A 26,297-nucleotide genomic window follows, 5' to 3' on the forward strand; every position below is an offset into this window, starting at 1 on the left:
ATTTAAGAAGCAAATAGTCCCATTAGAATATTTTGCCAGTGTTCATAAACCATTGCTTCCCAGAACTCCATCCCTGTCAAATAAATAACTTTTTGTTCCCTATTAAATACAGAGAGCACAGGTTACTATGGTGATCAACAGAACACAGAATAAACTCTGCTTCATCATAACTGCCACATTCTAGAGGAAAAAAATATCTGAATATCAGCTTGCAGTTTCAAGCTGAATCTCTGAAAAATATTTCGAGAAAACAAAATTATTTTATGACATCTAAGTAGTACTGGGTGAAGTATCACAAAAGCAGAGGTGTTGCAGCAGAGTGCCCCTTCAAATAAGAATGTTTCTAGTCTGAAACACTAAAATACTCAGGATCACAAGCCTTAAGGTTTTTTTGTCTTTTTATTCTAATCGATGAAACATATAGAACTGTGCTGGAATGCTATGGGCCACATTGTTGTGCACATGCATCTCCATCTGGGTCAGGGACACCTTGGCCTTTGCCTGTTGTGTTCTTTGTGTGTCAGTTGTTTACCACCCCATTTACTCTGTGTTTTATGTTCAAAGGCTGAATCATTGACATTGGGCACCCGCTGAGAAGGGACTGCTTTTCTGCCACTCTTTTAATAATTATGACTCCCTTGTTTTAGTTCTACTTGTATTAGTTGTTGACTTTTCACTACCAAGGCTTAAGAAAGCAATGAAGTAGCATTTACATCTGCTTCCTTAGTAATCTCTCTTTAATATTTGTTATCAAGAATACTTTTTTCAAATACCTGCAATCAATTCCACACAACAAAGTGAAATGCTATAGTTATTTCTAGTCATCCCAGGTTTATTTTAATTAAACATAACTTTGATTGGTGCAGCCTTATTGCAAGGCAAGTCAGACCTTTCTGTTGGTCTTCACAGTGGCATTGAAATGGTTTAGGAGCAAGGAAGGCAGTCTAGAGGTAACACAACTGGGCTGACCTTGAAATCAGCCACTGTTGCATAACTTTAGATTATATGCCATTTGTTTTTACATATTTCATCTTTTTCTAGCCTCAGTACCACAACAGATCTGCAAAGTATCCAAATGAATTAAACAGAAAGATCACCCAGTAGCTTGCATGCTGACCTTCAGAATAAAACATTGCCAAGTCCCCAGAATCTCCATTGACATTCATTAAGACCTGAAAAGCAGCATTGAGATGGGTTTCTGTTTTATCCTACTCTATCCATTCATTCTGCTACATAAGAGTATCTCTTCCTGCTACCCCTGATATGTTTCTGAGAGGGATAATAACCTACTTTTTAATTGTTGGGCTGCACAAGGGACAAAGTGAAAGTGATTAAAAGATAGTGGTCCATTGTAAGATGCTTCTAAGTACACTCTGGAGGTTTGAAGCCCTACACAGTTATTATCTAGCTGGACTCTTTGCATCAGTTTAATTTCTAGTCCCAAGCATTCCCTTCCTAGACATTCAAGGCAGTGAATTTAAGTCACACAAAACTTGTGCAGCATGAAAGTCATCTACAGCCTTTATAGCTCAAAAGGACATGCCTGAAATACACCAGGCCTTTCCCTCAAAAGGATTGAAAGCAGGAGATTCAAAGACCAGTAAAATCCAGAGCCACAGCTTTCATCATTTGATGATGGCACAGAGGATGTTTCCTTCCCAGCTGAATCATGCTCAGCACTGCCCTTTCCTAGATGGGGGAGCTCTCCTTTGATACCTGGGAGAGAATTGCAAACTCTCGTGCCTTCCATATAGCTGAGGTAGGGTAAGGTAAGGGGAGAGAGAAACAGAGGAAAAGAGGCAATATCTTTCATATTAAATATTACTGGCAGCCTTTTCTAGACTTCTTAATGACTTTGCAACAAAGGAAGAATAAAGTTTTTTGTTTGGCTTTTTTTTCTTAGGGACATGTTGTAATGCAAACAAAAATCAGCGCAGCAAGACCATCTGATTTATGCCTTACATTAAGCCTTATAATTTGTAGAATCTATGAATCCAGTAAGTCAGAAGGTAACAAGCATCCCTGTTATTCTGCATGCATGTATTACAAAGTGGCTCTTATTTTTAACCTTTAACTAATTGTGTTGCTCCGGTATCCTTCTCCTAACCCATCACTTCTGCCCAGCATGGCTGCCTTTTTTCTTTAAAATGTCATATTAAATATCATCAGCATTTGTATTCTTCTGGACAGAACATTTGAAGTTAAAATAGTTGGTGTCAATATATATAGACACTGAAATGGAGCTTATTCAATAAAAATCTATATGGACAATTAGTGCAGTACCAGCTCTTTGCTAACCCAAATGTCATTCTGCATTATGGCCTGGCTGGTATGACTGCATCACAGCTAAGCCATAACTTCTAACAGTATCAGGCATTTCAAAGTCACCTTTATTAAGAAAATAAAAATTTTAAAATCCATAAAACTTAGTTGCCCACTAACATCTTTTAATAAAGGGCTCTATATCTTGTATGACTAATATCTCTGTATGCCTAATACATTCTGTGACAACAGTATAATCACTCCTGCTAACTGTGCGTTTTGAACTGAAGAAACACCTGGATAATGGAGACCTGAAGAATTGTAGAGACTAAACCTCCTCTTTTGTCTCACAAGCAACTGCCTTTAATGGGATGAGTATCCCCTGAACTTGTGTAGATATAAATGCTTGTGTAATGCTCTGGGTGTGCCTCTTTAAGCAATATTCTGCATAAATATTTATACAATCCTACTTTTACCTGGCATGATCACGGAAAGCAAGTACAGTAAGTATATGAACATGCCCACAAAATGACTCAGTTTTCATCTCAGAAAGCAATCCAGTAATTTTCCCCATATTATTCAAACATTAGTAAAACTTCAAGTAATCAACAACTATTATCTTTACCAAACTATAGACAGAATACATGCTTAAAACCCTGGATTAAATTTTACATCCAGTTCTTAGTTTTGATGCTCTTTTGTTCTTATTGAATTTAAGCAGGAGATTTGTCCTTCCCACTCTGCCACTCTCAACAGATGAAATTTCCCAGCTGGACAGGCAGCAGAGGCCACAGGTAAGAATGACAGGAAGGCAATCAGGCACAATGGTAAGTCAGATGAGAGGCCCATTAAAAAAATCTGGATCAGTTTGACCACACTATCTACAGGGGCTGCTGTTATTAATTTTTGCTCTGAATTATGTTCTCCATTATAAATTATAGGGGATGAAAATCATGAAGAATACTACTAAAGAACATTTGATGAGGCAAGTCAGTACCCTATTGAGAGATTTCAATAAAAGTGATTTTGTACCATGGATAAGCTTCAAAGCAAGGGCCATGCACACTCTTTCAGATGGAGAAACCAACACTTTTTGGAAAGAACAAAAATCGGCCAGCTGCTGAGACTTGAGCACAATGTGGGTTTGCTATGAAAGAAGATAAAGACAGGCACACCAAAGTTTTTAGGCAGACCCCCTCAGCCTTTGTAACTTTCCATGTCAAAGCAGATGCTGACACAGGCTCAGGATGAAAACGCTTTACCAATGATTTTCCATTCAGGAACTTCAGCTTAAAAGTCACACAAACTGTGAAGGTAAAATGCAGGTGCTGGTGCCTCAGACCATGGATTTGGCTGTTCTGTGCAAAATGCTGGGTGTGTTCAGCATCACAGTTCCCACAGGCAAGCGTGGGAAGCACCTGCTCCTGCAGTCCTGGGGCTCCACAGGCCAGCACCATGAGGGAGTGTTTGCTTCTCCTGCCATGGGTCAGCCTTTCTGTCCAGCCTCCTCCCTTTTCCTCACTCAAAGATCACAGGCTGCAGTTCTGTCAGTGCTTCACTGGCCCAGGAAAGACAAAAGGGATGGAGTTTTGGTTCCCTGCCCATTTGGTATTGATTCCTTGATGAATTTGGAGGTGGTGTTATCCTAAAAGGCAGCTTTGCTATCTGGGTGTGCACTGATGGGACCTCAGGATTCAGTTGTGAGAACTGTTACACTAGAGTCATACGTTTTTAGTTTGAGTGATAGGAATGTTTCCTCCCTCCCCCCCATCCCCCCATTTAATTTGTAAGTCTCTCTAAACTCTTCTCACACATACATTTCATTCCTTATTTCCATCATGAGCTCTTTCGATGACTATTTGAACTTTTCCCTAGCTTATGAATCCAAAATTATGTCCCAAGTTGTTGTTGTGGCCTGAGGCAGGGATGTTGCACTAATCAGCATTGCCACTATCCCGAATCTCAGGATAACACTTCCCCACAACCCACATCTACACCCGTACATCTGTCCTTCATTTTGTCTTTGGTCTGTACCACACATTGTTCTTAGCTGGAAAGGGAATATTTTTTCTTCTTTCCTTCACCATTTGCAAGGTGCCTCCATTCATCAGAAGCTCAGTAGAAGCTTCTCTCTTACACAAGATTCTTACACCCTATATGAAAACTTAGGCCACCAGTTTCTAGCAACCAAGAGCCCTGAAGCGTGGATGATCCAGGAATGTCTGCCTGAGCCCTCTCTTTTGACATACGAGCACCCACACACAAGGGTTACAATAAAGTGCCTTTCCCAGCTGAGGGGGCATGGCCACACAGCACATTGGCCAAGCTGCAGCTCATGCCCTGCAGCAAACCCCAAGAGTTCCATTCTCTTTCACACCTTCCCCGGGGACTTGGTACCACAGAGACACCAAAGGGGCATTCATTGGAGCACTTGGTAAGTTTAAAGCTTGTTCCTTAGCTCTGTAGTGGAATGAGTGCACTTAGAACAGTTTTCTTTGGAGGGTCTTGCAGCCTAATTTTTATTCTTTGCTAATGGAAGGAATGTTTAGCCATGTAAAGCAGAGAAGTGTTCATTTCAATTTTTTTCACAGCAATGCCCCTGTAGTAAAAACTCTCTCAAATAGTTGGATAGTTTGAAACCAGTCCTTTCTTCCCAGTAGTAACACTTGCAAAAAACAAAATAGTACTTTTTTCCTTCTGACATGCAAATAATTATTGTTGTAGTTCACATTGTCTTGATCAAGAATGAAAGTTCTTCTCTAAAATATAATTTAAAGGCAATTAGAGATAAATGCTATCAAAAATTCTATTAAAAATGATGGAAGCTCCAATTTTATACTGCCAATTTTAGAATACTTAAATTAAAAAAAAAAAAAGGGAGTGCAAAGTCTGTACTCAAAGAAATTACATTTTAAGAGTGAAACTAATAATACATCTATTTAGTTTTAAACATTACTTCAGTAAGGATGAATTTTACCATGAGTACAGCATTCTGCAATCATGGAATTTTATATAAAATCCCAGTGAATGCCTCCTTCTTGCTTTGTAGCAACTCATGTTAATACAGACGAAGGAAAAAAAGAAACAGTTTCTGGAGTGATCTGTTTGTATGAAGAGTTAAATTTAATTAATTGGAAGCTCATTTATTACTGAGCTATAACATTTCTGATAGGTTTGTAGGGAGCATTCCAATAAACACTCTATTGCTCTTGAAGTAGGAAATAATTAGCTTTCAGTTCTGACCAAAATAAAGAAAAGCAGTCCTGGCAGGAGGAGAATCTGAATTTCTGCTTCTAAACAGCAGGGAATAAAAAAAAAGAGAGATGGATGGAGTCAGATCTTGAGAGCTCCTCAAATGGTGCATTTTTGAGGTGGTTTCCTTGCAGTTTCTTGAGCAGAGTGTCTAAACAGGATGCCCAGAGCTCAGCTGTGCCTACTGGGAGGTGCTGAGTAGCTCCTGTACACTCCTGTATAGGGGGGGCCTCGGTTCTGGGGACAGGGAAGCAACCATCCCAACATCCTCTCCTGTCCTGACAGGCACAGACTGAGATATATTTTTGCTGTTTTCCCACATTCCTTGGCAAGTAGCTCAGAAGTCATCCCTAGCAGCACAGAAGTGCTATTAACTCCTGGCTGATGCTAAAGGCATGTCTTAGACTGTGGGTCTCAAATTAATTTCAGCCTTGCTCTGCTTCTCTTGTAGGCAAGATGGTAGAATAATATTCAGAATTATTTTTAATGAAGATTAGGCAGGAGATGATCGATCTACAATAAAGACTAAGAATTATGTGATATCAAGGAAAGTAGTCTATACGAAGATGTCAATTTTATATTAAATTGTCACATATCTGTCACTTATTTATCCAGAGCCGGTAATACAGACAAGAGCTGACATAAAAATGTATACCCATATAAAAGTAAAGATAGGCAATAACTTTATTAAAGAGAAAAATGGTAATTTTTAAAATTGCTGCTTATATCTCTTCTAGTTTTGACATGTTTTCCATTTGGTAAGGAACTAAAGAATTTCCAAAAGAAGTCCTGACATATTTCATAAGAGTAATTTTTCTTCAGTACCTGTCTTGGTTTTATTATGTGCTGCATCACTCCAGGACAGCAGTACAATTCCTCAGCGCCCTGCTGGGTCAGGCTGGTGTGTGGCACACACTTTGCTGTGGCTCACAGCTCTGACATTCTGACACAGCCCCACAGGATTTAGGGCGTTGAGGACCCTGTCAGAGAAGGGGTATTTCTGCCCAGAGGAGAGGAAGGGTTGTAGATGAGCAGGTTTCTAATGCATGGCTTTCACTCCCAACCCCAATCCATTTGTATTTAGAGTCTCTGTTTGGAAATGTTCCATGAAAGCACCTTCTTTCCCCTGAGGGCAAATGCATGTGTTACAACAATGCTGGAATTAATACGAACTGCTAAAAGGTCAGCAGGGAGGTCTTCACTTCAGAAAGGGAAATGTTATAAAATTCTTCCTTGGACAAGTGCTTTGATTTCTTCACAGGACCTGTGGGAGGTCCCTGATGCCAAGATCCTTCAATGGCCCTGGTCTCAGTGATGTCACTTAGGTGACAAAGCAACTTGAAAGTAACAATTGCTCCTTTGATCTGAGCATTCAGCCACACGTTCAGGACTTTGCAGAGTTTTCTGTTTAGAAGCAATATGTGTGAAAAACCAGTAGCGCTTTGAAGCAGACCTGTTATTTTCAGAGAACACGGGCCTATTTCCCTGAATTCTGAAGGAATCAAACAAGAAGTATTGTCTTTGCTCTCAGATTCTGCCTCTTTATGTTGGTCTGCCAGGCTGTAAAGTGCTCTCGTGGTTTTTTTTCTCTCTCTCCAGCTTTTCTCAAGTCTGCATTACAGACTCATTCGGCTGTAGGTTTACAAGCACATTGCCTACACAATAACATTATCGTTTGTTAACAACGGTCAAGTGCGACCCCCATGAGGCTTTGTTTTGTCGGGAAATGTGCTGACATTTCATTCCATCACCTTTCATCACTGATGGTGGTTATGCCCTCCAGTTTTAACTCAGAGCTGTTGTAAGAGTTATTACAAGAACTGTGCTGGACCATCATTTGCAAACCCACTGAAAATAAATAAATTCCAAACCATGGAATTGAGGAGGTCCAGTTTCTGACCCTGCCTGTTGTGCAGACTGATGATTTCCTTCAACCAGCAGGGTTTTCTTCAAAGACATTCACATAGTTGTTTTCATTTGTTGACACCCAGACAGTTAGCAACATTTCATCATGGAAAAAAATGGAAAAGCCAGCTGGGTCATATCCCTCACATTGAACTGCCTTATCTCTTGATTTTCAGAGTGTGAGAAAATGTTTGTTTTGGGGTTTTTTTCGAGAAAAACTGAGGTTATTCACATTCTGATCTGCCTTTGGTATAGTAATAAACATGGCTTTGCTGGATCAGTGAAATAATTTTGGAGGCAAATATATTTTTATTAATATACAGGTGCAGTATTTATGCAGTATTTCTATGCTATACAGTGTTATTATTACTCTGTGCCCAGCTTCACAGGTTGAAGCAGCACACTTTCCACGGTAGTGGTGGTGGTGTAGTATGTTTTCTATTTCTAAACTTATATTTGAAGGAAACACTATGAAGAGGTGCATGAGTTCATGGCAAGGCATAGACAGTTTTGTTAGGAAAAAAAAAGCCTTATTAGACATGCAGTTTCTGAGCTGTTTGAAGCTTGAATCTGTTACAAAAATCCCCTCAACTCCATTTTCTAATTTATCTAATTTTTATATGTAGCTGTGGTAAAAATATGTTCTTTTTGATAAAAAATAAAGAAGATGAACATGTTTATATCACTGCTGCCCTCCCAACAGGTTGTACCAGTATATGGGATAGGTATTTAAATGTTTTCCTCTGAGGAAAATACTTAAGCTATAACTTGCCGTGGTAGTCTCAGCTGATCTGCATTCCTGGCTTTCTCTAAGGCAGTGGAGCTCTGGTGGGGTCGCAGCTCCATGTCTCCAGGAGAGTATCTGGGATTTGGACAGACACCATTTGTTACGATATAACTCAGCACCCCCAGGCATCTAACTTTGAATGGACAAGACAGAATCCCAATTTCTAGGGGAAATGTTGACTTTTCGTTTAACGCTTTAAGTAAGAAGTACCTGATTTGGCAATAAATCTGCTAACTAGTCTTTTTGCTTCACGAGCACTTTAACTATTAATCACTCTGACCCCAGACTATCCTGAACAGTCTTTACATGTCTGGTAGTGTAGAAGGAATTGATTTGGCATAGGTTGGTAGTTAAGATTTTTTTTTTTTTTTAATCAAGAAAACTCAATTTTTGCAGACGTCTGCCTCTCTTCACAGACTGGAAAAGTTCTGGGCAGACTGAGAAGCTGATAAAATTTACTTTGAACTAAGAGGTCTATTGGACCCCATCTGATGAAATAAACTGAACAGCAGAACCAGGGGGTAGCTGTAAATAGCTCAGAAATCTTTACACCTGCCAGAGGCACTTGGCTGGAAATGCCACTTTCCATTTTTTTTCCCCAGTTCTCACTTAATTTCCCCTGAAAACCCATTGCAGTTTGTACTTTAACTTGTTTCTAGTGTTGAGATTGTGAAATTAATGAGAAATCATACATTCTGGATACAAGAAAGTTGTGCATTAAAACCTCTCACACTATCAAGGTTTTAAGGTCTTTCTCCACTTTTTTCCTTCCCAGGAATTTCCCACCCTGGCTCCTCTTCCTCAGGCTACCAAGCAGCTGCCAAGGCTTGGACATGTCCAGTGCTCCTCTGAGTGGGCTGGTCTCTGTTTGGGTCCTTCCAGCTTGGAGCTCTCTCTGCTCTGCCCTTTTATTTCCCTCTGGACTTCCAGAGGAAGTTTTAGTGGTGACAGCTGTTTCTCCCGTAGCTCATCCACACACAGGAAATGCAGGGAGCCAGATGCCAGTGTTTCCAAGTGATTTAGCATGCATGTGAGAGGAATATTTTCCTTTGTACCTGGCACAGAGGAAGAGTGAGGTAGGATTACTATTCTTGACCTGCACTAGTGTTGAGATGGAAAAATTCTTCACAACATATAAGGGATGGGATTTAGTGGATAGTTGAGGGTATATCTTAATTAATCTCTTTGCCAATTAAAAGATGGAAGTTCTAATTAAGATGACCCCAAAGCAATTATTCAGAATTGTGCATTTACATTAATTAGACTACCAAAGCATTAAGAGTAAGATTATGACTTTGCAGATGGCACAAAGTCGATTTTCCATGTCAAAGTATCTCACTACCTAATTTGTAATGAGGGGAGATGTCACAGTTCTTCCACCCTTCCTACTACACCTTTTTTTTTTTCTCTCAGTATTTCAGGTCTAAAATATAACTAAGAGGAGGATGTTTGTGTTGAGGTGCTGTGGCACAACCTTCTTGATGATGGGGAAGATTGATGTAGAAATATTTGTTTGTTGTGTGAAGTGGAAATCTTCTCCCAGGAGGCAACTGGTTCTTTTACTCGCACTTAAATATTCACCAACTCAATCAATTACAATTTCACTACTGATATTTAGCACACTAATTTGTGGTGTATTCTTTCCTAGAGAAAATTTATTGGTCCATTTTCAGCTCAGGCACTTGCATCCTTTGGAGCCTCTATCAATCTACACTACTGTGGCGAAGGAGTCAAGTTCATCCATCACATTCCCAAAGTTCACTGACAAAAATAATCAGGACCAGTTATTTCCATATTGGTCTTCATCAGTAATTTTCAAATATTATGCTACTTTTATGTGGATGAATGTTTCTAAACTGTCAAACACCTTCAAAATCTTTCAAAGTATTTGGATTCGGTGTCTATAATTGAGAACGACATTGTGTGATACAGCATAGGCAAACCATATGCTTTTAAACTGTTTTTACCTGTCAAATTTGTATTTTACCTGCTACAGTGCTCTCAGTATTTTAGCAAAAAGACAGTCAAAACAATCTGTAACTGAATTATTGTAGGAATAGAAAAATATTGTAAATAATAAAATTTTCTACAGAACCACCTGAGACAACACCATCTGACATTCAAACAATCTTAAAGAATGTATTGCTCTTGCAAAAGAACTCGATAAAAATCAGGAAGGACTTGGAGTTCTGGATAGGTCCACCAGACCTTTTGCAGTTGTGAATGCCCAGTTGATGTCCAGGAAGGAAGTGGGGAAGGAATCACAGAGGTATTTCCCCTTAAAAAAGTGGAATTTATCTTAGCTGCGGGCTCCACACAAATACCCATCTGCCTTTGCTTCACGCATCTCTTAAAGTCTCTGCTATTTACATTTTCATCGAAATTTTCATCAATTGATACAAAACCATGCCCATTTTTCATCTTCTAGTCACTCCAAACACCAACATACATTCTCTTTTCTGTTTATCTTCTGTCCTGACCTAAAAAGCTGGTTTGGAATAAGGTAAAAAAAAAGTAGATGGAGAATGGAGCAGACTTACTGATTAATCTTTGTGTGGTTCACTAGAAACTGTTCTGAAAACCAAAATGTAAATCTGTTCACATTTAAAATGTCAAAATTGGACTATGTTCAAGATAATATTAGACTGGGGGTATTATATCAACAGCAGAGCAGGAGGAGCAGATAATATTTTAGCTGGAGAATGCCTGGGAGGATATGGACTGTAGTATCTCTTTTGACCCAAGTAGCAGAATCAATATTTAATGGTTTTGGGATATTCTGATTCAGCAGGGGGAAAAAAAAGCCAGTAGAACTGTTGCTTTTCTGCTTATTTATTAAAAATATACAAGATTCCATCATTTTGAGCAGAGAATCCAGAGAGGCTGATTTTTCTGTTTACAGCTCCAAACTTTATGCAGCTGCCACATTAACTCAAAACCCTACTTCTTTAATCTCTTGTCAAGGTCAAACCCAGCTGTTGCTCAGGCTGTACAAAACAGTTGCTGCCTCACTCTGCCATGTGATCAACCTGTCATCCACACAGAAACATTTATGCATAGCCTGCCCCAAAACACTGCAATACCTCCAAATCCTGAAACACAGAATACTAGATTTTTTTTTGTGATAACCTACAGTTGTCTTTGGCTGGAAACAATCTTAAATAAAAATTAAACCCACACATTTTGAAAGATTTAATCCAACCTGTAGATATAAGCAAGAGCAGGAGGAGGAAATTTCCTATGGAAGTCACTGAGTTATTTGCCAAAAACAAAGCCAGAATTAAATTTTCTTCTAAAATGTTAGATTGTCAGTTTGATACTAAATTCAGTCTGAATTCATTGAAGTTTGAAGAAAATTGATTTTAGTACAGCTTTAGCTGTATATTTCACCAACCATCAATTGTGGCATCTCTTCTGACCTCTCCATAATGTGTGAGTGTGTACATAAGTATATATACAAACTAGGCATCTTACTGAGTCTAGACAGTGCATAAAAATTCTCTGTCATGAAATTCTCAGTTGTGTAATGGAAAATTCCGCAAAGAGATGGCATTTACTCTTCAGAAATATCTCACCCTCTATTGAAAGACAGTCTGTTTTCAGAGATAATTTTTCAGTTTTTTTTATTCCATATTTTTCTAAGATACATGAATATCTTTGTTTTTTTCCTCATGCCTCTGATTGCAAAGTTCTGGTGCTGCATTCGACTTCCCATCCTCTTTTCCTGCAGTTGATGCTTCCACCCTGGGCATCTATGAGTAATGCCAAACAGAGAATTACCAGGGTTGCATAATACAGGGACAAGCTATTTCACAGTTGAATAGATCTAAGCTCTCCAGGCAGGAAGATAATAGAAGTTATGGCTATGAAATGACTGAGTTCCTCCTTGGGCAGCAAAAAATTCTATCTTTATCCAAAGGTGAAGCAAAATATAGCAAACCATGGCAGAATGCAATTGTATATATAATTGTCTTGAGAAATTTTAACTCCTAGTGATGAAGGGAGGAGAGAAAAAGAGAGAGAATAAATTAGGTTTACTAGATCATCTATTATTTGACCTGTATGGTGATCGTCTAAGAAGTGAAAAATCACATTTATAGTAATTCACTATAAAAAAGAATATTGCCTTCATCTCATTGACGATTTACTTACTAAGATTAAGGCAAAGACACTCTCATTTTATAGCCCGGAATACCTTAGATCACCTTGAAATCTGGTGAGCTCTACCAGTACGTTTTTTAGAGTCTGCATTCAAAGACTGCCAATGGCCTTATGAAAAAGGTGCATTGGAACACTGCATCCTGCCCAGGGAATCCCGTGGCTGTAAAGCAGGAGTACAAAATATAATCACAGGCAGGAGACTGCAAATAAGTCAAGTTAGACAAAAGGCTTGGCACAACTGTGACTTCCATTTCAAATAAGTTAATGAGCCACTGGGGGCTTTGTCTTGACTAGAGATGGTCGCCTTAAACAGAGCTCTTTAACAAGGGTAAGACAACCCCACGCCTGGCCTTGCAGCCCCCTGGAAAGATCTTACTTCTTCTTCATGTCCCAGTGACCAGTACCAAGGCCCCGTCAATGTTCTGTCCCATCAAGCCAGCAATGGGGTCTGACCCAAAAAGCTTACTTGCCCAGTTGACATCTCATATTGTGGCATTTTTGGCTTTAAATAAAAACAAAAAGAATGAAATATTGGACACACTCCTTTCCCCCCTCCTTAGGCCCCCAGGGATTTCTTTTAGCAAGCAAAAAGCATCCAAACTGACCTGTGTTTTCCATTCATAGCTAATCATCATAACAGGAACTGCAGTGCACTTGTCACTTTCCTCGGAGCTTGCAGTGCATAACTATCATTTATATCTGTGCTCTTTCATACACCAGCTCTCAAACAACCACTCACCACCACTGAGATATTCCATTAGTGTCACGCTGGGAATGGAATCTGTTTCTGGGTTTGCCACTCGACTTCGATCCACAGCCTCGTAGCTATTCTTACTCTCAGGATTAGAATTCCCCTTGCAGTGGGAAGGAAAGGTGGGTGGGATGCATTCCAGCACTTCCCTGCCCCTGCAGTTAAAGCTGCTGGCTCACACCTGGCTGCTTTGGGCCAGAGTGAGGGGCCAGACCCATGGACAAATTGTGACTTAGTCAGTGTTTGTCCTTCTTTCCTTGTCCTTCTCCTTGCTTGCTGCATTCACACCTGCTGGTTAAATAGCTCACTCCCTGTCATGGATGCAGAAAAGGAATTATCCAACTTTGCTTCTTTGACCTGCCTCCCCTCTGAACCTATGCATCTGATGGGCTCAGTGACACCACAACTGAGCAGCAGCCTAGGGAAAGGCAATTTGTCTCCCATAAACACCTCTTTTTTCAGCCAAACATGTAATAACAACACAAAATTAATATTAAGTGGCTGAAATAACCATTATTTGAGTCTTTCTCTGTTCTAATTTGAGGGTGAAGATGCACTTTCGAAATACTTAATGCAGAGAATGGCAGGATTGATAGCTGCGTCAGCCCGAAATTGTAGTACTTCCATTTTAGACCTCATCTGGCATTTTCAGAGACTTTAGTGAAGTGTAAACTACTAGTCTCAGATCAAAAGGAGCAGAGTCAAATCAGAACTCAGACTTATTTTGTAATTTTAAGAGTATAAGATGTTGTATTGTTCTGTGCATTTATTGCTCTATGGTCAATCTCAGATGAGAATGACAAACTTGCATTTTTGATGAATACCCCAGTCATTTAACATTTACAGATCAGCATAGATCTCCATTCCCTTTGACCGTTGAATCATACAGATTATATTTCTGGAACTTTGTTGGGTTTTTTTCTCATTTTCAGTAGAATCTTCTTTCTTTTTCCTCTCCACCCGAGGAGTGGGGTAATTAACTGCAAAGGGAATGACTTTGGGAGGCAGTGGCTGACTGTTCAGGAAGGGGAGGATGCAGCTCCTGTGGGAACAGGGATAACAGTGGGGCCATGGGACTCTGATGTAGATAGGACAGATTAACTGACGGCTGATAACAGGAGGGAGGAACAGATGCTCACTAAAACACTTAGTACCGTGCTGATGGCCTGCATACGATGTAACAACTCCTTTATCAACATTTTTCTTTTCCTACCATGCACCTCATTTACTCTTATTCACACACCCCTAAAATGGAGCAGAAGTGCCAGGACTGAAAGTAAAAGAAGTAGTCCTACAGGCTTTCTTTAGCTGCATTGTTTCCAAAAGTTTTGTGTATTTTCTGGTAAGCAGCAGAGTGAGCTGCCCTCCATCAGGAATGGTTTCCTGAATAGGAGACAACTCAGAAATCTTCAGTCATATCAGATAACATTCTGCAAGAGCTTCACTGACCTTATGCCAGAGGAAGCTGTAATTCTAGGGTTAGTATTAGCAGAGTTAATCAGAATGCAGTCTATTCTTATTAATAATAATGAGTAAAGACATATCTATAGTTTGTGTCCAGTTTAGCTGTCCACCAATGACAGCTAGAGTGAGGTGAGCCGAGCCTCTGTACAGCATTCCTTCCATGTTGCTGCACAGGAGCTGCTCTGGCCACCCATTGAGACCCACCTCCCATCCCCTCTCCTTTCCCTCCTGTACTTGCCTACCAAAGCAGGAGTAAAATGCTGTGAAATCCAAAATGTAGCACTATATAACCTTTTTACATTACTGGAAATCATTATACAGAATAAAAGCAAGCTTGAGTTGGGTCCAAAATTAATGAAGAAAGCATTGTCAAAACATATTCTGCAGTAATAAGGACAGAGAAAGAAAAAAGGACTTTTTGTTAGTTCCCATTTATTTAATGATGACTTAAAATCTAAGCTGGCTATTTTGTGTGTCAGAAAGTAATCGTGCATGACCAATTTTTGCTCTTGTTAGAATTTTACCTTGTGGCTACTTCTGTTTGAGATGATTTCAAGGAATACTTTCATCATGTACAGGCTTTTCAAAGGTTTGCTCACTTATTGAACAAGTGAGAGAAGGGGACTTTGTTTATCTAATGTTACCTCTCAAGGAAATCAGGATTCTATACAGGACATTTAAAGGTTGCTTAGGCCTTTTCAGTGACTATGATGACATCTCATTCTTCAATAGTCTGGTGAAGAGCTCCCATTCTCCTGAAAGGCATTTCTGCTTCACAGACCCTTCCATTATTAGTTTTCAAAACAACTCATGTAGTCAAATGGAGATACAGCTGCTACCTTTTATATAGCCCAGAAAATGGGCTGGAATTGCCCAACCATGTTACATGGACTATCAAAAAGGAAAGTATGAAAAGTCTGGTCTTAAGTGTTCTTTGGAATCATCCTCGGCTCCAACAGGCTAAGACCAAATAGTGGTGGTTTCTAACAGTTTCTGTTAAATTAGTATTGTTATTTTCCTACATCTGTTGGACACTGTATTTGCTCCTCAATTCTGAAAAGATGATATGTATATGAGGAAAGATGATATAACTAATAAATGAAAACCATATATTTCTATTTTCTCTCCACCAAAATTACTTGTATATTTTTCAAACCACTTATAAAGGCTAAGAAATGGAGTTCATATGAAAATGTAAGCAAGGATTGAACTTTCTTATAGTAGGTTTTAATGTTTTTTGTAGCTGTAAGTTGAGAAAATATAGAGAAGGGATGCTGTGGGTTTCCATGAGCCCTGCTGCTGGGTGCAGCACAAGCTCTTGCCTTTGCCTTTTCTCTATCCATGTCTCCATGAGACTTCAGGCTGCCATTAATTTTTTTAACCAGGAGAACTGACTTTTTTATTTTTTTATTTTTTTTATTTCAGCTCAATTTCAACATCTGCCAAGGGGAAACAGGAATAGAACAAATCCTTTCTTTATATAAAATTATTCATCTATATATAATACATATAATGAAAATTGAACTGTTAATATATCAGAAACCTTGCTCTGTCAACATATTCTCACACCTTGTACCAACTGACACCACATCTGACAAAAGCCAACAAATAAGAAAGTCTTTAGAAACCCCTCTGAATAATAATCCTCACAAAACTTAAGTAAGATCGTACAAAATAAACCAAAACAGAGTTCAGGTGAACAGGGCACATACCAACAGTATTTTTTTTTCATGTGACTAGAAATCCTCTGGACCTGGCCAGTGGGGGACATTTCTCTCAGCCATTTGGAGCATTTCTCAGGGGACATCTCATTCCAGCATTTTAGCTGCTATTTTGTTATAAAACCCAAGAAATTGCTCTGAGGTGTTTCTTTTCCCACAGGCAAATGGAAAGTTAATATTTTGTAAGAAGATGAGCACAGTCCTCCGATGCAGTTTAATATATTTTTAACAATTTATGTCATTGCATTACCAGCACAATGGGTCAAATTTGCCCAAGGGTATTTATGTTGACAAAGTGATAGGAGAGCTACTACAGGCTCAGAACAAGATAAATATGCTGAACATATTTACCTTGGGAATGGCTTCTCCAGGAGAACTAAACACAGACAGAGTCTCCTTTAACATTTTAATGTGTAATCTAGGTAATCAAGTGGTTAAGTCAGATGTAAATTGTATGACACACATTTAATGTGGGGACAATGACAAGCAAAATTTGCTTGTCATTAGCAATGTGAGCCTGGCTGACTACTCAAGTAACCCTCTTTCCCACTGTGGCCCATGCCTGCCAATGTGGACAGCTGCATTTCTGTACCTTTTATATTTGCATCCCGTTCAGTCCAGGGCCAGCAAGTGAGTGAGATGACACCAAGAAAACTCACAGAGGAAGCAAAATACAAAGGACAAGCACAAAATATTTTCTGTCTTCCAGAACCAAACCTTAAAAACCCCTGAGGCTTTCTGAGTGAGTAGAGGTAGATAGGTGGTGGCAGGGAGTTTTAGGGCCAAATTGCCATGGAAAATGGGGGTGATCTCTTGGTCCTTTGGGTGCTTAACGACTGGAGGTTATGAGGAAGGCTATGGAAGGTTATGATCAGCCCCTTTTGGCCTCGTGGTTTTAATGTAGTGATTCTAGACCCATGTAATCAAGTGGATGAGGAAAGGCTGAAAGAAGTCGCTGCTACTTGTTCTGCTTGCTCATTAGAACATAAGAGATGTGTTTGGAGCTGGATCATCAACTGCCTCATGATACATGCTGCAGCCAGACAAAACAGATGTAAAATGCCATCTCATTCACCTGGGACAGTGTAAACTGTATATTAGCACACTCTGATGAAGGTATGTGAATATGCAAGGTGCTAAACAACAGTAAATTCTTCCTGAAATCTTTAAGCTGCACACTTATAGTATTTAGGGTATAGAGAAGACAAATTAGATCTGGTGGAGACTGAAATTAACCATTTTACCAAATTCTGATTTTTCTGTGACGGATTCTTTCTAATCTATCCTCTCTGAGAGGATAGTACCTTATTATGACTTTAAAGGCTGATTTTTTTCAGTAGGGCTGTGTGTTTTAAATTAGAATTTATTTCATGTCAGGGAATTTCATGACTTGATAGCCACAGTAAAAAGGTGTAAAAATAATTTTTGGGCTGGAAGGACACGGATTTAAAATAATTTCTGCACCTTTTTCTTCAGTAATGTAATTGTATAAATGTGGACTTGTAGAAACATACAATTGAGCTGTGGAGGTGGAAAAAACAATGTTATTGTCTAAGGGAAATAAATATGGTATAAAATTTTCCTCATGAATACATCTATTCCTGTCATATTTATCCTTTAAACGTATGCATTCTTTAGAAACTACAGTAAATACTACACTTCAGTTGTCTGAGGGAAATATTAATTCCTTAGTATTCTATTTCTATTTTGAAATCTGAAGAGAAGGGAGTGCTGTGTTAGTACACTGGTATTTAAAAGCTGTTTTACAACCAGTTTGCCATTCAACCAAACAATAAACATAAAAAAACAAGTAAAACTTTTTAATTTTAATTTTATAATTTATAACCAGATGGATATACAGGGGAGGAAGAATAAAATTTCTGGGCTGGACAATGAAATGTCTAAGGAGCCCTGGACATTTGTGGCCAAGGGCCATTTTTGTGCCTTGTTGCAGATGTTGGTGATTTCATGGCAGCCACAGTCCTGCCCCTGGGGCCTCGTGAGTGGTCCTGGTCCTGCCAGACCTGGGGGAGGCATCCAGCCTCTCCTCCATTAACTGCCCAGATAATGAGGGTAAGATGTTCTGTTTGTCTAAAGCAGTTCCTGCTCTGTGGCAGTGGGAATAAGGCTGCTCAGCCTCAGAGGAGCTGTGAGGCAGAAGAGGATCTCAGAGGACTATGTACTTAACTAGATGAATAGTGAGTCAGTGGGGCATGGGAAAACAGCTGTCACATTTATCTTCCTCACACTAGCAACTGAGAGCCATTACCAGGATCTAATACACCAAAGGATGCTTTGAACAGAGATCATCCTCATTTATTTGTCTACACATACTTAAAATGTTGCTTTGTGCAGTAAGTTACTGGCACAGAAGGAAGAGTTTGGTCTAAAATTATTTTAGGGACTATTTAAGTGGGGGATATTAAAGTTGATCTGTTCTTTTCCAGCATCCTCATTCTCATTGTACCGTTGGGAACCTGTTTTTGTGAGCCAATCATCATTTTTCTTAAATATATAGAGAAGTTATAAAGGATAATTATATCTCAGGGGCACCTTAATTGTCCCAATTACTTGGCCAGTTTTGACAGCCAGATCTGATGAAGAGGGATCTATAGGCATAAGACAGCATTTCATGTGGTACTTGGACAATACTCTTCGTACAGCTGTAATAATCAAAGTATCTGTGTTTAAAAAGATACTATATGCACAATAAAACTGGAGAAAAAGAGCCTTGGTGAATTATAAGAAATTCTTTACCCTTCAGCCTTCTCCATGAGAGATACAACATTAGCACTAAATCAATTATAAGTAAGTTGCACGCAACTAAAATTGGCAAATTCAATTTCCTCAACATTTCATTATAGCTTAGATTCTGGAATGATAGATGGAATTACGACACCTTCTACAAGACCTTCCAAGTATACCCATTATCAAACATAATTTTACTTTTTACTTCTTTTTTTTTGTAAAATAAATTAAAAAAAAATTATATAATTGTCCTGGATCAATGATGAGGTTAATTGCTCTGCTATAATAGGCAATATAAAATCCCTGACATCATTTTGGGGTGCACAGATACTAAAGAGCTTTTTCAGGGTTTTTTAGGCATAATGGGCCTTTTTTTTAGTTAAAGGATGAAAGCCAAATATTTGAACTCATAGGCTAATGGTAGTTTGAATAAAAAAAGTTTTAAAATTTAAAAATTGATGGAAGAGCAGGCACTTCCACTCTCTGATATTTGTTTCTAAAAATGAAACAAATATCCTCTTCTCTTGGAAGGCTTTGGTGTTAGTATGATTTCAAGAATAAAGTTAATGTTGAGCACATCCTTATATCCTGTCTTGTAGAGGTGCTTTCTTGAACTGAGATCATGGTAAAGGGTAGAAATATAAACAGAGGCCGTCCTCTTTTTCTGTCTGAAAATCTGTTACACTGGTAACAAGGTTTTAACATCTTGTCCAAATGAGCAAAATGTTATTTTCATCATTCAACTGGCAGTTGCACAAAGGCTACTGGATCAGATAACAAACCAAAGCTCTTTCACAAGGTTATTCCTTGAGGTAATCAGGGAGCAGGCAACCATAAATTAAAGGAAAACTTTATTCCCTGATGTCTGAATCTCCAAATAATTTTTTTTTTTTAAATAATCTTTTAACAAGAAAGGTAGAGGAGAAGTGAGTAAAAATACCTATGTGTAAAATGCAAATATTTTATATAGCTCTGTAAGATAGAAGAATTGAGACTTTTCAGCTCAGTTTTCAGTAAAAAAATAGCAAGAAAAAACCCCAACCAGGTTATATCTGGTAAAAATATGGAGTGGTTTTCAGAGTCTCTGAAATCATGAGGGATATATCTATGCCCACATTGGAATGCAGCACAAGACACATCTCGATGATGAACACTAGCACTAAGCATAATCCATGGCCCCTGTTCCTAATAAAAATCTACTCATCCAGTGAACTAAACATGGTAATGCAGTCAAAAGCTCGGTACTGAGACATTCTTGCCTGTGCATATATCTGTCACACTGAGACCCACTGGCAGACTGTCTCTTGAAGAAAAGAGCATTTTAATGCAAAACCTTATATTGCTATAAGACACTCTAGGCAGCCAGTGGGGGCCTGTCCAATCCTTTTCTATCAAATCTGTTTTACTGGAAAACAAAAGTTATTAAAAGCAAGAAACATAGCACTCAGCTTCAAGGTTCAGCTCACCTCTGTTTACTGCTCTGATTCTGGAGATTAGCTTCTAGTTCCTACAGAGAGATTAGCAATCAAAGCTAAATTACATTTTCATTGGGTAAATCATTTACAAGTAGTTTGAGATTCCGGGTTGAAAGCTTCAGCATGACAAAAAAAGCTCTTCTCTCATTTCAAGTGTATTCAAGTGGACTTTGTGTAAACTAGCTCTATCACCTAGAAATTCCAAACCACTGGAAACTATCACAAACAGATGTAAAACCTGTCATCTGCCAGAAAGTTGTGCATTGAATATAATCCTTAGGGAGAATGACAAATTTTATAATTTCTTTAAACTCAGGCTACATGGCTACTACACGGGAGACTGTATCACAAAAAAAATTATAGGATCAAAGTAGTTAGTAAATACAAAGATGTCAAATAATATTTATCCTACATGCCTGATATAGCTAAACCTCATTGTGTATATATCACTTGCCAGCAGGATGAACAAACTGGAAAATTCATAGGCAAACCTCTGAAGCCACAATTCATAGAATCATAGACTATGAGATTGAAAAGGGACCTCAGTTCATCTTTTTGTGACACATATATGCTTTGAGAGCCAAAAGTTAGTCATTATTTTGGAAATTAAAATAAAATCGGGTCCTCATATCTAAAAGGGTCAAGCACCTGTCATAGTTCTTGCTAACCTAGCTTTAGTATCAAGTGTCACCTAGAAGAACAAACAATATATTCTTCCCAAAACCAACTTGTAGTCACTTAGAAGCATTAATCTTATTTCCTGTGTGTCATAAGGATTCATGTCCATCATACTCTTGGTGGGGGACAACGGATTAAAGGGAGAACATATGTGCTTGTGACAGGGCACAAATTCATCCATTTTATTTTTTATCCAAGACTGAAATCTGTACTGTTTAAATCATGTAGATGTCAGCCAAGCATACACCTTTTAGAGGATGAAAGAGTAGTGCCCAGACACTAATTCTGCTCTCTTACTCAATTTGCTTCTTTCTTGGCATTATAAAATCTCCAAGTACAGTATTTCTTTTCCAGCATAAAAAATTTCCTGCCAACAAATATAAATAACAAGTGCCCCTGGGCTCCACCACAAGGATGGAAGTAGTAGAAAGCACCTGGACTCCTGCTTCTCCATTTGTGCCCTTCTCACCAACATCCTGTGCCATCAGGAGTGATTCATGGAGCTCTGCAGAGCTCACTGTGGCACCTCCCTGGGTATTGTCACTTCAAGCACATTTGGCTGAAGCTGGCACTGCAGTGGGCTGCAGGAAGCCCACTGGGAATGGGAAGCTCATGTTACTGAGCTCAGTGCTGCTGTCCCTAAGGGGAGCTGTGAGTCTGATCTGAGTCTGCTGAACATTTCAGAGACAGAACAGCACACGTGTCCCAGCCTCAAGTGTTTAGCTACCCTGGGCCATCAGTTTTCTAATTCACATTAGGTAGCACTTAATGCCAATGACAGTGATGTTTTAAGTATTGATTCCCACACACAGATAGTATTTAATTTTTGGTGGTACCTAGGACATCTCAATTGTAGTTGGCATAATTCAATTCTCTATTAAATTAATGAGAATGTTGCTGTTTTCATTGATAGGTAGTAGAGTACAATTAATCAAGTATCCCTATTAAATTCTGCCAAGAGGATTGACATCCCAAAGATAATTTCAGTGTAATGCTTGCATTGAATTGGCAAAGTACACAGAGAAATTTCATAGCCTACCTGATTTTTAACCACTACGAACAAAATTAATCCATTTCCAGGGAGCCTAAAATAAATTTGTCAGCCAATCAAGTTTAAAAAGGACTTAAAAGGGCCTGATCAATAAGGTTGGATTTCACCCCAGGTTTCTGTGTTTTCATGTACATCTTTATAAGTCAAATAAGCCATACAAGAGTCAAATGGCCAGTTCTTAGTATGTACTTTAACATGTGCTGTGGATGTTTGAATAGATTCTTGATGGTAAACAATGCTGAGTCCAGAAAAAAAAAACCCTGCTATTAAAATCAAGGTAGTTGATTGAGCAAAACTTATGTACTGCCATTGTTAAATATATATATTTTTATGTCTCAACCCCTTCTATATAACCTACCCCATATATTAGTTGTATTTTAACTGTACTTTTCTTACCCTTTCCACTTTTCTTTATCCCTACCCACCCAGCCCCTCAGGTAGCAATAAAGATAAGCTAAGCTTTTTACTCTAGATTACATGTGACAGAAGTGCACATATGCTGATCATACTGCAATATTACAGCAATCCAAGCTCATAGTCTGCTTAAAAAAGGCCCATTTTCTTGTTGAGTCTGCATGTCTGAGTAAGAATTAATGACACACACTTCCAGGGACTATTTTTGTCTTCAGCCAGTTCGTATGGATTTTTCTAAGAGAGTAGGGGTAAGGTGACCTCCCATTGTCCTGAGGACAGATTATATTCATGTAATTGTATTAATGTAATATACAGGCAGGCCAAGAAATGTTGAAGAAAAAACCAAGAAAGTATGTGGAGGACAGGCTAGCAAAGAAAAGAGCAAAGGAAAATTTCTGAAAAGGCCAGAGCCTCCTCTCAGACCGGGAACTGCGGAACAATAGGAGCTGTTTCCTCTCTCCCATGAATTAGAAAAATGAGTTCTTGTTCCTATTTCTAAGGTCCTCCACAAATAAAAATTTATAGCTTATCTTAATAAGACTTTAGAAATAATTACTTAGGTTAATATTCAGTAGAATCTGCATTAAACACAAGAGTATACCATATGACAGAAGATAGGGCTGGTACTTGCAAAATCTCTGGCAAATAAATGCCAGCATTTTGGAAAATTTACTTGTAAAGCATCAACTTTCTCACTGTTACCACTATTAATTTTTTTCTCTGAAGGCACTTTAGGGTATTGGGTTCTTCCCAGTAGACACTGGATGAGTATATACCAAAGAAAGTTAGATTCAGACTTTATCCTGTAAGGTGAGAGAAAATAGATAAATACAGTGCCAAAAGCAAAAAAAAATATGTCAAGGGCAGGTTAAAATAAAAGTTATCAACCAGAAATATTCTCAGAGAAAATTTAAGTTTTTGAAAAACAATTTTTTTAATGAATAGTACACTTTTATTAGAAAACAATTACACTTGAAATTGCCCTAAAATAAAAGGAGTCAGAAGCATGCATAGTTCCAACTTCTCAGAAGCACCATCTGAAAGTAAACAAAACCTACCATCCTTTTGTCAATCTTTTGAAAACTTTGCCATAATAATGTTTCTAGGACATGGATCAGAAAAAATTTGTGTGGGACCAGAAAGATTTTAGGAGTCATTTCCTGCTTATGAGACAACTCATGCAAATACAGCTGTAGCAAAGCTGAACAGTATAGGTCATTGATAAAACAATGCTGTGAAAGTAATTGGTTTGAAACAAATGTCTCAGCTCAGAGAATCACAGGATAGCCTGCCGTGAGAGGGCCCTTCTGGAGACGACCCAGCTAGAACAGGCTTCTTGGGAACATGACCAGTTTAAATTTTTAGGGTTTCCAAGAATGAAGACTCTACAGCCTCTCTAGGCACCTTGTTCCAGAGTGAATATCTTCATAGTGACAAAGTGTTTTCTTATGTTTAACTGGAATTTCCTGTATTTTACTTTGTGCGCATTGCCTCTTGTCCTCTCACTGTGCAACACTGAAAGTCCAGTGTTACCTTCTTTTTTCCCCCTTGTCTTGAAAGGCAGGTGTTTGTTAAGAAAGGCAGGAGCTTCTCTTGAAATAGACAATGTAAACCCTCTCCTTCCAAATTATTATAATTTTGAAATTAAGGAGATCTTAGGCAAAGATATGGGAATAGGAAAAACAGTTCTTTACAAGGAAAAATTAAAATAGAAATACAGTATTACAAAAAACAAACCCAAAAAACCACTGATAGAATCAGAATACAACCTGACAGTCAGGGTGTTGGTAACAGCACAATTAAATGGTGGCTGCATCCTCCTGGATGACAGATTTAGTTCAGTTGAAGCAGTGGTCCTGTAGAAGGGTGCAGTTTTCCTCTGAAGGTCCAGTGATAATGTGAAAAGGTCCACTTTTCCTCTGGAATCCAATGAAAAAAGGCTGTTTGGTGTTCCAAATCTCAGTTTTTATCTAGGTAGGAAAGGTTTGGCTCCTCCCCCTAGGTAGAGCATCTCCCAATGGGAGGATGTAATTTCATCAGTCATGCAGTGGGCCCATTAACAGACAATATCTTCTGGAGAAAGGATGGGTTGTGGAAAAGATAAAGAACACTGCCCTACCTGGTTTGAACAGACGGTAATAGAATGCATACTTTTGGTTGCATCCATCTTTGCAAGCCAAGACACCTCTCCATTAGTTACTCTTACTCAAGAGGAAGATCTTTGTGACTGTCCTCTTCTGAAGGCTGAAAAGTCCCAGCTTCCCCAGCCTCTTCTTCTGTGACAGCTGCTCCAATCCTTAATCATTTTAAAGACTCTTCTAATCTCTGTGATATATACTGGTAAATTTAAAGTCAATACATTTTCTCCATCATGTTTATCAGTTTTTTAAAGTTCAATTATTCCAAGAGTAAATAAAGGCTGTCCCTATTGTCACTGCCTAAAAATTGATAGAGGAAGGACGTTTCCCTCCTTTTAACATCAATCAAATTTAGACTGCATCTTTGTAATATTTTGGAGATAATAAATGTGACTGAGCTGTTATCTTAGAGTGATTGCTTATAGTACGTTCATCACATGAAGATGTTGTCTTTTACTTTTCTAAGTTGACAGTCTTAGGACATGAATCCCATTGACCATAATGGTGGACTGAAAACTATACAATCAATTAGGCAAAAAAATTCTGAAGGAAAAAAAATTGAGATTTATTGCCCATATGGGCCTGTGGACTTCTTTCAGAAAAAATATTTTGTTGAGCTAGTCATGTCTGTTCTTTATTTTAATGTATTTATATTTAATTCTATCATTGAAATTCAATTGTTTTCTCCTGGGTTTGCAGGAATTCTGATACCCTGAAAATTAGACATTCCCGTGGGAACTTTCTTTACTTATACTTTTGCATATGGATAGCTTGAGGGACAATGTCTTTCCTTCTTAAGTCATTACCTTAAATTTTGAGATCTATTCATTCAGCTGAGTGCACTTTTTGGTCTCTCCCTCGGGAGTATTCTTAATCTTTATCTGCCTTTGTCTGCCTTTTGATCTTCACTTGAGCAAGGAAAGCTACTCCAGAAATGCCTTTGCTCCGTAGATTTGGGGAGAAGACTATGGGTGACTGGGCAGTTTTTGCCTTGTATTTTGGCAAGACATTTTATACTGTGGGCAGTGTCCTGTCACAAGAACAGTTCTAGTCACACATTAGAAATCTGGTGTGGGGAATGTAGCTTAGCCAGAGAAAAATCCCTGTCCTGTGTCTTCCCCAGCAGAGTTTATGATACCAGAATAAGGAAAGAAAATACAGATGGTTGTGGACTGAGCACAGGAGTCATCTGTGACTTCTTATGATGGAAGCTGGCAAACAAAAAGGGGAGAACTTCAAGTCTGTCAGCCTGACCTCGGTGCCAGGGAAGATCATGGACCAGATCAAGACAACTGGAGGACCAGGCCCAGCCAGCACAGATTTACAAAAGGTAGGTCCTGCTGGAGCAGCCTGATCTCCCTCTGTGACAAGGGGACCACTTAGTGGAAGAGGGAAAGGCTGTGGATATGTCTACCTAGACCTCAGTAAAGCTGTTTCCCACAGCTTTCTCCTGAAGAAACTGGCTTGAATGGGTGCACGGTTCAATGGGT

General features: G+C 38.8%; 1 long non-coding RNA gene across 1 annotated transcript; it reads left to right on the plus strand.

Moving 5' to 3' along the window:
• Positions 1–1,900: 1,900 nt before the first annotated feature.
• On the plus strand, positions 1,901–18,382 carry LOC148222195 (uncharacterized). The gene is made up of 3 exons (XR_015806808.1): positions 1,901–2,009; positions 2,984–3,056; positions 8,982–18,382. It is a non-coding gene; the product is annotated as an uncharacterized LOC148222195 (long non-coding RNA).
• The last annotated feature ends 7,915 nt before the right edge of the window (positions 18,383–26,297 follow it).

This window comes from Sturnus vulgaris, chromosome 14, assembly GCF_052056855.1.
Source record: "Sturnus vulgaris isolate bStuVul1 chromosome 14, bStuVul1.hap1, whole genome shotgun sequence".
In the NCBI taxonomy this organism is placed as follows: Eukaryota; Metazoa; Chordata; class Aves; order Passeriformes; family Sturnidae; genus Sturnus; species Sturnus vulgaris.